The 11459-nt window shown below is 45.5% G+C and overlaps 1 non-coding gene across 1 annotated transcript; it reads left to right on the top strand.

Annotated features, from left to right (window-relative positions):
• Positions 1-9565: 9565 nt before the first annotated feature.
• Trnae-uuc lies at positions 9566-9637 on the top strand. The gene has a single exon. It is a non-coding gene; the product is annotated as a tRNA-Glu (tRNA).
• The last annotated feature ends 1822 nt before the right edge of the window (positions 9638-11459 follow it).

Raw genomic sequence — 11459 nt, 5'->3', positions numbered from 1 at the left:
TTTAAGTACAAAAGCTAGCTGGGAACAAGTCTAAACTAAGGCCAAGCTTTCATAATTAATAAAAGGTCTCCAAGTCATTACTTGGGTGGCTGGACCATCCAGCGATGGGAAAATCCAAGAACAGATGCACTGAGGTGGAAAGCAGGTGCAGCCTCACTGTCCTAGGCTCTCACAGGGAGGGACTTCTCCCTCATAAGAGCTGACACATTGGACAGACCCAGAAAGGAAGCTCAGACTGACAAGTATCGGGAACCATAACTGCTGGAGGACTTTATTGTCTCATATCTTCTCTCTTATGTTTGTAAACACTTTGCTTTTTTAAGGGGTGTGTGTGTGTGTGTGTGTGTGTGTGTGTGTGTGTATGCGCACAGAGGCCAGAAGAGGACATCAGTTATCCTGAAGCTAGAGTTGTAAGAGATTATAAGCCACCCAACATGGGTACTGCGAGAACAGTACACAGTCTTAACTGTAGAGCCATCTCTCCGGTGCCCATATGCCCATCCTTATAGTCCCCACAGCACATGTTTCTGCCACCTCAGACAAACGTTGACACCTCCCTCTTCAATACTGCCCTTTATAGCCATTCCCCAAAGAAAAAACAATTGCTGAAGATGGATTAAGAGTTATGTACATCTTCCCATTCCCAATTTATCTTCCCAACATTCTGACCCATCCTATGAGCAGCACTTCGTAGGATGGACTTCCCTAATTTTCACTGCACTGTCGGGGATGGGTAAGGGGAGGTTTAATTACTATCTCTGTAGAGAGGCCCATGGCCAGGAATGAGTTATAGCTCTGCCTGCCTTGATATCATATGGTGTTCTGAAAAAAATTAGGGTACTGTGGGAAACGCTGTTCACTCTGATCAGCTTCAAGAATCGCCACGTGCTAAGCAGATTAAGGACTCTGGGAATAACGCCCTGGAGAAACCTGTTTAACTTCAACCTGGTGTGTCAGGCAGCTATTGACCCAGTGGTGCTGCCTAACAACCAAGCTCTCAACTGGCTTATAGAGATCAAGTGCTCTCATAGTCATAGATCTGAAAGTTGACTGTGTTGTGGGGTATCCACCAGAGAAGGCCACTCAGACATGGGTTTAAGCCAATAGAAAGTCTTAACACTGACTACATTGTATGTTCAGGATCCCGGTGTAACCTTGAGCCTTCCTTGAGGTGAGCTTTTAAGCATAAAAACCATGTTCTGGATTGACATATGTGTTGGCTGGTTTTGTGTGTCACCTTGAGACAGGCTGGTTATCACACAGAAAGGAGCGTCAGTTGGAGAGGTGCCTCCATGAGATCCAGCTGTGGGGCATTTTCTCAGTTGTTGATCAAGGGGGGAGGGCCCCTTGTGGGTGGTACCATCTCTGGGCTGATAGTTCTGGGTTCTATAAGAGAGCAAGCCAGGGGAAGCAAGCCAGTAAAGAACATCCCTCCATGGCCTCTGCATCAGCTCCTGCTTCCTGACCTGCTTGAGTTCCAGTCCTAACTTCCTTGGTGATGAACAGCAATGTGGAAATATAAGCTGAATAAACCCCTTTCCTCCCCAACTTGCTTCTTGGTCATGATGTTTGTGCAGGAGTAGAAACCCTGACTAAGACAACAGACTTCAGTTAACAAGAACAGTTAGCCAGAAGCAGAACTGTGAAGCCTAGAAGCAAGGTTAGGACATTTAGAGACTTTCCCGGAACTATGGACTTTGTTTTAGTTTTGGCAGGTGGTGCTGTCTATGTGCTGAGTTTTACAGCCTGAATTGCACTTCCATCATGGAGTCAGTTGTGCTAAGGTCTCAGGACCTACTAAAGTCTATAATGTAACTGATCTGGGATGGGCGGCTGAGTACCTTGACTTTAGATGAAGGTTACCTAGGTTTGACTTTAAGCTGTCATTGAGTTCCTGCCAGCTTCCAGAGTCAAGACTAAAGGAGTACAGATGCCTGCCCGAGGGAAGGTCTTGAACATGTCTAAGCGTCAGCTCCCAGCAGACTTCCTAACATCTCATGGGTCAGATCATGGACAAACCAAGCCCAGAACTGGGCACTCACCTATACCAAGGTCATGGCATGGCCATGGGGATGTGACTTACTGCCTCTGACAATCCACTGGCCTTCTCATCTTATTCTACCTTGGCCCCACCAATATTCCCACAATAATCCAAAGAAGCTCCCAACTCCTTTGAACACAAGCAAGACTAATAATCTCTTCCATAGAACATGCATCAGGCTCTTCTAGGCTAGACGAATTGCCACAAAATGAAGCTTGTTTCCTGAGTATTCACAGACGCAGGAAAAAACACAGAGGAGAGAGCCTCCCAGACCTCAATCTGTGTAAGCATCCATGTGCCTCATCTATATGATATCACACAGATTTAGAAAACATTTGTAAGACTACATGTTCTCCTTGTTTGCAAGACCATGCCTTTGCCTCCCACAGCTCTCACTGTGAGACCATGGCCAACCTAGTGAGTAGATTTACACTGGTAGTTATCCAACTCTTAGACTGGTAGGTCAGAATTTCAGGGATCTAGCCTGAAAGCCCAGGCTAGGCTGTGAGTGAAAGGTGACAGCCTCTTTCTCATTCAGTGAAACTCACTATGAAGGAGATCTAAGTAGTAACATGAGAGGAAAAATGAATCTGTAGCATCCTCTGAATTGGCTGTTCTGGTTGGCAGAAAACAACTGCTGGATACAGCTAAGGCACATCAGCCTGATCTATGAAAAGAACACTAGTTGATTTGTATCAGGGAAGATCCACCAGGCGGAGCTTGGAGACACCACGGATAGACTTGATGATCATGAACAAGGGATTGATTCTAGGTCAGAACATTCTAAAATATGTGCAGAGAATGCACATCCTATGGTGTGCTAGAGACTAGCACATGAGATGGTGTTGGACAAGCTAGAGGGACTTCTTGGTAGGATTTTGAAAACCCTTCATGACACTAGCTATGGTGTATATGCAAGAGGGCTATGTGGTTCACAGCATTTTCAAAACTAATTTTTCAGTGAAATGGTCCTACTTTAAAGCATCTCTAAACACACTTTAAGAGGCATGGGATATAGCAATACAAATCAATGAACGATTGTTGCAGAATATCTGATCACACTGTGAACCTCCAGATTGTGTTATTTACTGGGGGGAGGTGAGGACTGCTTCTAGTTGTGGTGTGGCTCAGCCCTAGCACACACCTTTAATCTGAGAGCTTTCTGTTTATTGTAAACAGGATTAAGTAAAGCCAACCATGGGTCAACCCTATAGAGCCTGAGACTGCATCTCTTATGAATTCCCAGATGATGCCTCTGTGAATCCAGGGTCCATATGTTCAGAGCAAGCAACCAGTTGACAGGGAGTGAACACAGGGAAAAAACATAGTGAGAGGAAGTCAAGAGGTCGGATAGAGAGATACACAGGAAGTAGAAGGGAGGAGCATCCAGATTGAAGGATTTTGAGAAAGAGCTGGCTTTTCCTTTTGGGATAATCATCTAAGGAGGCAGATCAGCTGGGTGCTTTCTCTGCCTCTCTGAGCTAGCAGGCTTTCTCCCCAGCATCAGGTTTCCAAGGCTTTATTGGTAAAATCAAATGTTTAAGATTTTATTAAAGACAACAAACTATGCTTCCTACTTACAAGCTACTCGGTGCCATGGTAAAGGTAAACAAAAAATTCAAATATGACAAGTTCTACAGTCATGAACTTTAGGGTTTTCCTCATCTCTTCTCTCGTTGTTTCCTCTTTTTATTTCCCAAATGTAAAGCACGTTGTTTTAGCATGATTAAGCATCTTTCCCTTGTTTCCTTGCATTGGACTTGCAGTGATCGATCTGAAACATTTATTTCCCTTGAGCAAGTGACTGGTGGCTGTACCAAGAATATAAAAAGACAAACAGTTAATACTCAGCCTCATGGCTCCAAAATGGGATTTTGGAGCAACTTAATGGCTTATAGAAGCAAGCTTTTTCAGCTTCTTCAGGAGAAAGGGGATTTTCCAAAATCTCTTTAGCTCCCCAATTTAGTAAAGCAAAGTCAGCTAATCAGACATGTCCGTCTACCTCTGTGCTTCCCACATCGTTATGTGCATGGAAGTCACCTGAGATCCATGAGAACCCTATAGAACCTGAGGCTGCATCTCTTATGAATTCCCAGATGATGCCTCTGTGTATCCAGGGACCATATGTTCAGTGAGATACCACCACAGATTGCCTTTGGGTGTTTGGTGGCTCACCATAAGTCTCTCTTCACTCAGGTAAAGGAAATTTCAGTGCTAAGGAAATGAAAAAGCCAAGTCTCTTCCATCTCAAGGGCAGACTAGTGGGATGAACAGAGAGCCAGAAGGCAATAAGATGCACCTCAAGTTCTCTTCTTTAGATTTCAGACCAGACATCATCAGTGTGTTCAGAAGGCTGTGAAGGAAATGTCCTAAGGAGAAATGACTCTGTTCAGGAAGGAATGTCAGTACTGGAATGCATGTGTCTTGGTTTGCCCCTATCCCGGGGTGATCCCTTAGCCCCAAATCAAACTGGATGATGAGAAGGGCTTCTGCAAACTCTTCAAAGCTGCATCCTGCTCCCTCAGATGGTCTCAACAGCTTCCCAAGTGTCCTGGAAAGTCCATCAGGGGAATCTCACAGAGGCAACTACAGAGGGGTGCTCCCACTAGACCCCAGGGGCACCAATAGTACCCCGGGACCCTGGGAACTGAGTTAACAGGGAAACCTAGTGCAGCCAGAGAGACCAGACTAGTGGGCACAAATGCAGAAGATGTCAACAGTAATCACCAGCCAGCTAAACACTCCCCAGATGGAACTAGCTGACCTTGGACTTCCATAACCCACACAGCATCCCAGCACAGCCCCTCTGCCACAAACACCAGGATTGTTCTAGAAAACTATCATGGCCCCAAGAATCCCACTCCTAACACATCGGGCAAGGCCACACAGCCACACCCTCTAATGCCACCACCACTTTGAAGACATGCAGTGGCTGCAGATAAGAATCCAGGGTGTGTTCTATTCAGAAGAAAAGATTCATAGTCCTTTAAAGATGATTAAACCTGCTGGCCTGTGTTCAGTAAAGCTAGGCTCAACTGTGACCGACTGCAGATTTATAACTTCTCGTGTAACTACTCGCATTTGAAGACAGTAAGCACTGGAAAGGAATTAATTTCTTTAGATGTAAACTTGCCCTTGTTTTGTGGCGCTTCAGATAATTAGATGTAATTTCTCTTGTCTCTTCCTCCAGTATTTTTATGGATGTGTGTCCTGACACACTGACAGATGTCTAAGGGAAACAAATACCTTCTTAAAAGAATGCATAACACACTAGGAGACTCTGGGTAATTAAATAATGCTCCCTTGGAGCACTCTGCAAACTCACGCTGTCAGGAAGAAATGTAGAGGTGTTATATGAGAACCTCCCCGGTACAATGCTGCAACTGCCCAATGAGTAACTGTGCTTGCTCTTGGGTCTCAGAAGGAAGCAAATGAGAAGGGATTTGACCTGCCAAAAAGATCCACAGATAAGATTTACAGCATCCCTCCTGATCCAACAGCAGAGAGAGAGACGGTGTGGCTATAAAACACCTACAGAGACGGGGAGAGAGGGAAAGATAAAAAATCGGGCGTTACAGCAGTGCCTCTCAGTAAAAGCATCTCTGAGAGTGGAGTAGATTTCTCAGGATCTCTGTGATCTCTCTGCTGTCTCCCGTATTCCCCTACTCCACCCCACAGTGATGCATGTGTGCATGTGTGCTTTCTGACTCTACCTCCGTTCCCATTCCCATGAGAAACATCACCGCAGAGATCTACTACTACCAGTGGGGAAGCATGTTGCTCTCAAGTTGCTCAGATAATACGAGGAAGGGAGAGGGGGAAGAAGAAGAGGAAGGAGAAGGCAGAAGTGGGGAAGAGGAGATAAGACACAGAAGAGAAAGGAGGGGGGGGGGAAGAAGAGGAGAAAGAAACGTGAGATGGTCCAGTCAGCAAAGTGCTTGCAAACATGAAGACCTGAGTTCAATCCCCAGGTCTCACATTAAAAAAAAAAAAAAAAAAAAAAAAAAAAAAAGTTGCTGCCTTTGTAACAAAAGTGTGGAGTTGGCAGAGACAGGCAGATCCTTGGGGCTCATTGGCCAGCCAGCCCAGCATAATCAAAGAGCGTGTCAGGCTCTGCCTCTAAGAGGTAAACAGCTACTGAGGAATGACACCCAAGGCCCTCCATCCTCTGGACTCCACATGCATACACACATGTCATGTGCACCTGTATACACAAATCGGTGTATACACAAATGCACACACATGCGCATCTGCATATACACAAAACAAGAAAAGGTTAAAATAGAACCGTCATACATTGGGCAGACACGCTCCATTGTGTCTCTAACCCAAATACAAGCTAATGTTTTGCAAATGTCCTGGGAAAATAGGAAGCCCTTTTACAAAGCTTACTTGAAAAAGGCATGATATTTTAGACGATGACGTAAGTAAGCACCAGAGAGCAGGGATGGAGGAGGAGGGAGGCCGACAGGTGATTATGTAGAAAAAGCAAAAAAAAAAAAAAAAAAAAAAAAAAAAAAAGCAACCATGCCCAGGGCGACAGGATAGACAAAGAAAGTCAACAGGCTGAGTCTTAACTCCCCCACCCCTTGGGCTGTTCATGAGAGCTGATGACAAGCCAGGGAGTGGTTAGAAGACACACCACTTCTGTGCTCTGCTGTCTCAGGGCCCAGACCTTATCCTCATTGTGGAGTTCTCAGCTAACCTTTTCATCATCGTCATAAAGATCTAGGTATATTCGTATTTATCCAGACTGAAACTAAGCAAACCGTACCATGTTCACAGAGTCAAGATTATAGTGCCCCAGCTGACCATAAGAAAAAAAAACTGGGCATCTGTGCCCTGCAAACTGTCTCACCATGAGCCACTGTGTCCTGTGTGTGTGGCATACATGTTTACCTCTTCAAAGTTAATGACACACTCCATTCTTAAAGGAAGCAGACTGACTGTGTTCTTCTTCAGAACACATGAGGAAACATCCAGGAAAAACAAAGTTCACTAATGGCCAAAAAGTAGGTTTTATCTCCCAGCACAAACACATTACACACAGGTACAGTAGCCTCCTGCCAAGCCTTCAATACACACACACACACACACACACAGAGAGTACCCACTGGGCTCACTTCATGTCCTCCTGGCCTTACTGAACCATTCTCATCCATTAAGGCTCAGATCAAATTTCACTTCCTTAAAGAAGCCTCCCTTGGCCACTCAAGCCTCCATTGATCTCTCCTTTCACAGAAACTTCGAGAGCAAGTATCGATTGTACTGTAATTGCAGTATTTAATCACATACTGTCTTGTATTCCTTAAGTTCGTTTTTAAATGCAAAGGCATTTTCCAAAAAGAGCTAGAAGATCTCACCACCACAGTGTTTCTCAACAAGAGATTGGGTTCTAGGCTTTCCCATAATCATAATACAACTTGTTTTTTAAATTATATGGTTTGTTGATGGAAACCCACTGTTTTCTGCTCTTACCACAGCAATGGACCACTGGAATACTGAGTCCTGAAAGATACCTGGGAAGAGGCTGGGACTCCCAGAGCTGTCAGATAAGCCCACTCTTAGCACTCCCCCTAACCCAGCTCCTGATTTCCCAGCTACCATCCAGTCTCCTATGGTAGCTCCTCTCTCTGCCCCCTAGCAGGGCATCATCTTTTCTCCTGAGAGGCAGCCGCCTGCCCTCTGCCTCAGCTCTCCTGGCTTAGAGATGCTCATGCCGAAGCGTTCTTTGCAAACACTCCCCTGGTAGGCAGCTCTTTGCTGCAAAGTTAACGTCTGCCTAGTGGATAAAACCTTGGCGCACAAATGCCTCTCGGAGCCATTTGGCAGCTCTCTGCTGCTCCCTTCTGGTAATTTTATGACACTGCATCAAGTCGTTCAAATTCTAGTTGCATCCTGTAGATGAGGGAGGTGGGGTCCTAATGGCAAAAACCAACCAAACAAGCTAACTAACAAACAAACAAACAAAACTACTTATTATCACATGAGAGATGAATGTTTTTAAATTTACCTACATTTTCTTAACACTTACCCACTTCATCTTTGGCTACTGCAAGCAGCTTTGTCTGCACATTAGATACTGAGACCGGTCTACCTAAAAGCTAGCAGTCTACAATAGTCGCCAGATTTCTGTATCAGACACTTCTTCAGATGCAAGATTCATGTATGTGGGAAGCTATGTGCTCTGACATTCATACAATAACAGAAATTAAGCCTGATAGGAAACGGCTGTTGATTCACAAAGATTAGTTTAGACATAGACTGCCTGAGTGACTTGTTGAAAACTAAAATTCCTAAGCATCTTCCCAAGAGACTCTGATTTTCGAAATGGGGCCCAGAGACTAATTTTTAACCAGCTCCAGGTAATTGAACAGACTGTGGCAGACATTAGTCTCCTAACCATTTCCCCTATGAATCCGTTCCTTGATTCGGCCACAGCCAAGTAATCTGGGGTTTAGAAACCAGCGCCGCAGAAGTTGGGGGAGGGAAGGGGGCGGATACGCTTCTCGGAGTAAGCATCGATGTACAGCTATCAGAAATCCCCTCTCCTTTGCAGTGTGATAATTGCAGTGCCCAAAATATGCCTAGCGACAGCATCTGATACAAGGCAGTGTGACAATTTAATAACGCTCTATTCATAATTTATCACACAAGACCTCGCATCACATGGAGCCACTAAATCGCAGAGTCAGCGAATGGTTAAGCATCCAACAAACAACTATTCAAAATACGTTGTGGTGCACTTCATTCGGCCTAGAGATGAGGTCTCGAAGACATTTTGTTTTATTTCAATTATTTGCAAATGAAGAGGTACCAGACCAACCTGATTTCTTAAAAGTTGGTTAGCAGAAAGAAACTTCTGCAAGTATCGGGGCTGCTAAAACTAACTTTTCTTCGTGTCAACTGTGGTGTACGGTATTAGCGCTTGTCCAACCTGAGCACGCACTTAGATCGCCGTTGAGACGTAGGTTCCTTTTCAGGTCTATCATGCACACCAGATTCGGTGGTTTCCGTGAGTTCCGGGGAAAGCTAGAGCCCTGCCTGCACTAGCCGGCTCGCTCACCTGATTTTGCTTAGCTGCTGTTATCATCGGTTTTCTGGCTCCTCTATCTAAGCAGCTCATTCCCAAGAGCTTTTTCACAGTTAGCACCTCTGGCAAACTGGTCACCGTGGTGATGGGTGCCCTAATTTGGCTTTCAGAGACAACTTAGGTTGCACAGACCTTCTAAAGTCAGAAACCAGAACGTCGCTCAGAGCCAACACTCAGAGCCAGAGCTAATGCTGCTGTTCGCTGAGCATGCGCCCTAGGAAAAGCAGTAAGATTTGACTGTGCACAGACCACCACTACTTCGCTTTCCCAGCCTTTGATCGCCTTTACCCACACTCCAGACCACCCTGTTTCTTTAACCTTATAAGTACCCCTACACTGTTTCCCCCCTCCCCCCCCCCCAGAGGCAGATCTGAGGCTCTTTGCCCCAGCTTCACAAGCGACCTCTTCAGGAAGGTGCTCTCAGTATCAGTTCCCACATGGTCTAGCGGTTAGGATTCCTGGTTTTCACCCAGGCGGCCCGGGTTCGACTCCCGGTGTGGGAACATGAGATCTTTAGCTGGCTGCTGAGGTGAGAGTTCTTTAGTCTGAGTGGAATGTATACAAGCTCTTTAGATGAGCATTGAAGGAAACACTTGAAAGGCATAGTATGGTTTACAAAATTAAAGGGGAAAAAAAAAAGTCCGCACACTACAGCAAAAGACTCAGTCTTGCAAAATCCACTTTATTATTGTAATTTATTATTATTCACTTGTAGCGCTTTTGTACTGCACATGTATTAGTATTCGTAGTGTTTGGGATTGAACCCAGGGCCCCACACTTGCTAGGTAAGCACTCCAACGCTGACCTTCATCCTGGCTTTCTTTAATTTTTTATGTTGAGACAGTGTCTCGCTAAGTTACCCAGGCTGAACTCTGTAACACGAGCAAGCCTTCACTCACCATCGTCCGGCCTCAGAATCTGGAATAGCTAGATTTACAAGCCTGTGCCACCCAGTAAAATTCTTCCGGGATTGAAGGCAGGCTCTACGGGTTGCAGCCAATCACGTGCTCAGCAGCAAGACTTGCTTTCAGCTTCTGCTCCGAGGGTGGCTGGCTGCCTTATAACCCTGCTGGCAACCATTATTAACCCGCCGAGGAAGGGCAAGTTTTCCGTATTCTTGGTTTTACTCTGGCAAGTAGTAGTGGTGAAAGTAGTGGTGCATGGCTGGGAGATTCCTGGTTGGTGGAAACCTTCCCCTTATTCAACGTGACCCCCTGCTTTCCCCGCCCACTTGCATCACTTTCCAGCCTTGATCACAAGATCTTCACCATCCCTGGTTACCTCCACTTGCTCACACAGTGGAGACAGAGAAGGGACTGTGATAGAGAGATCTGATGACACTCTGCTGCTGGCTTTAAAGACAGAAGATCGGGTAATGAGCCAAAGAAGGAAACAGACACTGTGGACAGATTCTCCTGAGATCCTTCTGAGAGTTTCTGTCCAGCTAACATTTTGCCTTTAGCCCACTTGAATGGAGTTCAAACTTGTGCCTTCAGAGCTCTGAGGGAAGAATGCAGATCAGCATTGACCTGTACTTGAGTGGACTCCCCCACCAACCACGCGCACCAACATGAGCTGTCTGGAGCCTCTATATAGATTCTAAGCATCTATATAGAACAAGCAAAGCATCGAGCAAAAATGTCACTCACTCAGACAGAGAGAAAGAGAGGGAGGGGGAGGGAGGGAGAGAGAGAATAAAAGGCAGAATTGCTGTCACTTATAGAGTAATTACTATACACTGTACATTCAATTGACATATTCAGTTCTGACACCGAACTTAGTAAAGAAGGAACTAATGCTACCCCTAACACACATAAAAGAACCCAGAGCTCAGTGAGTTAGCTAACTGGCCTGAAACCATTGCCCAGAACTGGAACAAAACCATCAGAAGTCTCCCTAATTGCATTACAATGAGAAAGGGGCCATCCTTTCAAAACCCAATTTGCCCTAGAGTGAAACAAAATCTATCTAGTGCCACATAATGAGTCTGACTTGTCATTTCTATTCAAAGAAAGATGGGAGCAGCCTTCGTCCTGCTTAATGAAAGCTGGGGTGCCATTCCTTTTCTTCTAAAGTAGAAGATAATCAAGAGCCTTTTGATTGTTTTCTCTAGGGAACCCCTGCGATAGAGCAGCCTTCAAGGAACCATCAAACAGAAACCAGGAGAAATCTCCGTGCGTCCCCCATCCTTCCCTCCACAGGCTCGAGTGATCACTCTGACCCAGCTCAATCAGACTGGGCTGGTTACAGCTGCATAGGAGAGTTAGCTCAGACTGGGCTGGTTACAGCTGCATAGGAGAGTTAGCTCAGACTGGGCTGGTTACA

This window comes from Mus caroli, chromosome 9 (genome assembly GCF_900094665.2).
Source record: "Mus caroli chromosome 9, CAROLI_EIJ_v1.1, whole genome shotgun sequence".
In the NCBI taxonomy this organism is placed as follows: Eukaryota; Metazoa; Chordata; class Mammalia; order Rodentia; family Muridae; genus Mus; species Mus caroli.
This window is presented reverse-complemented; position numbering and strand designations above follow the sequence as displayed.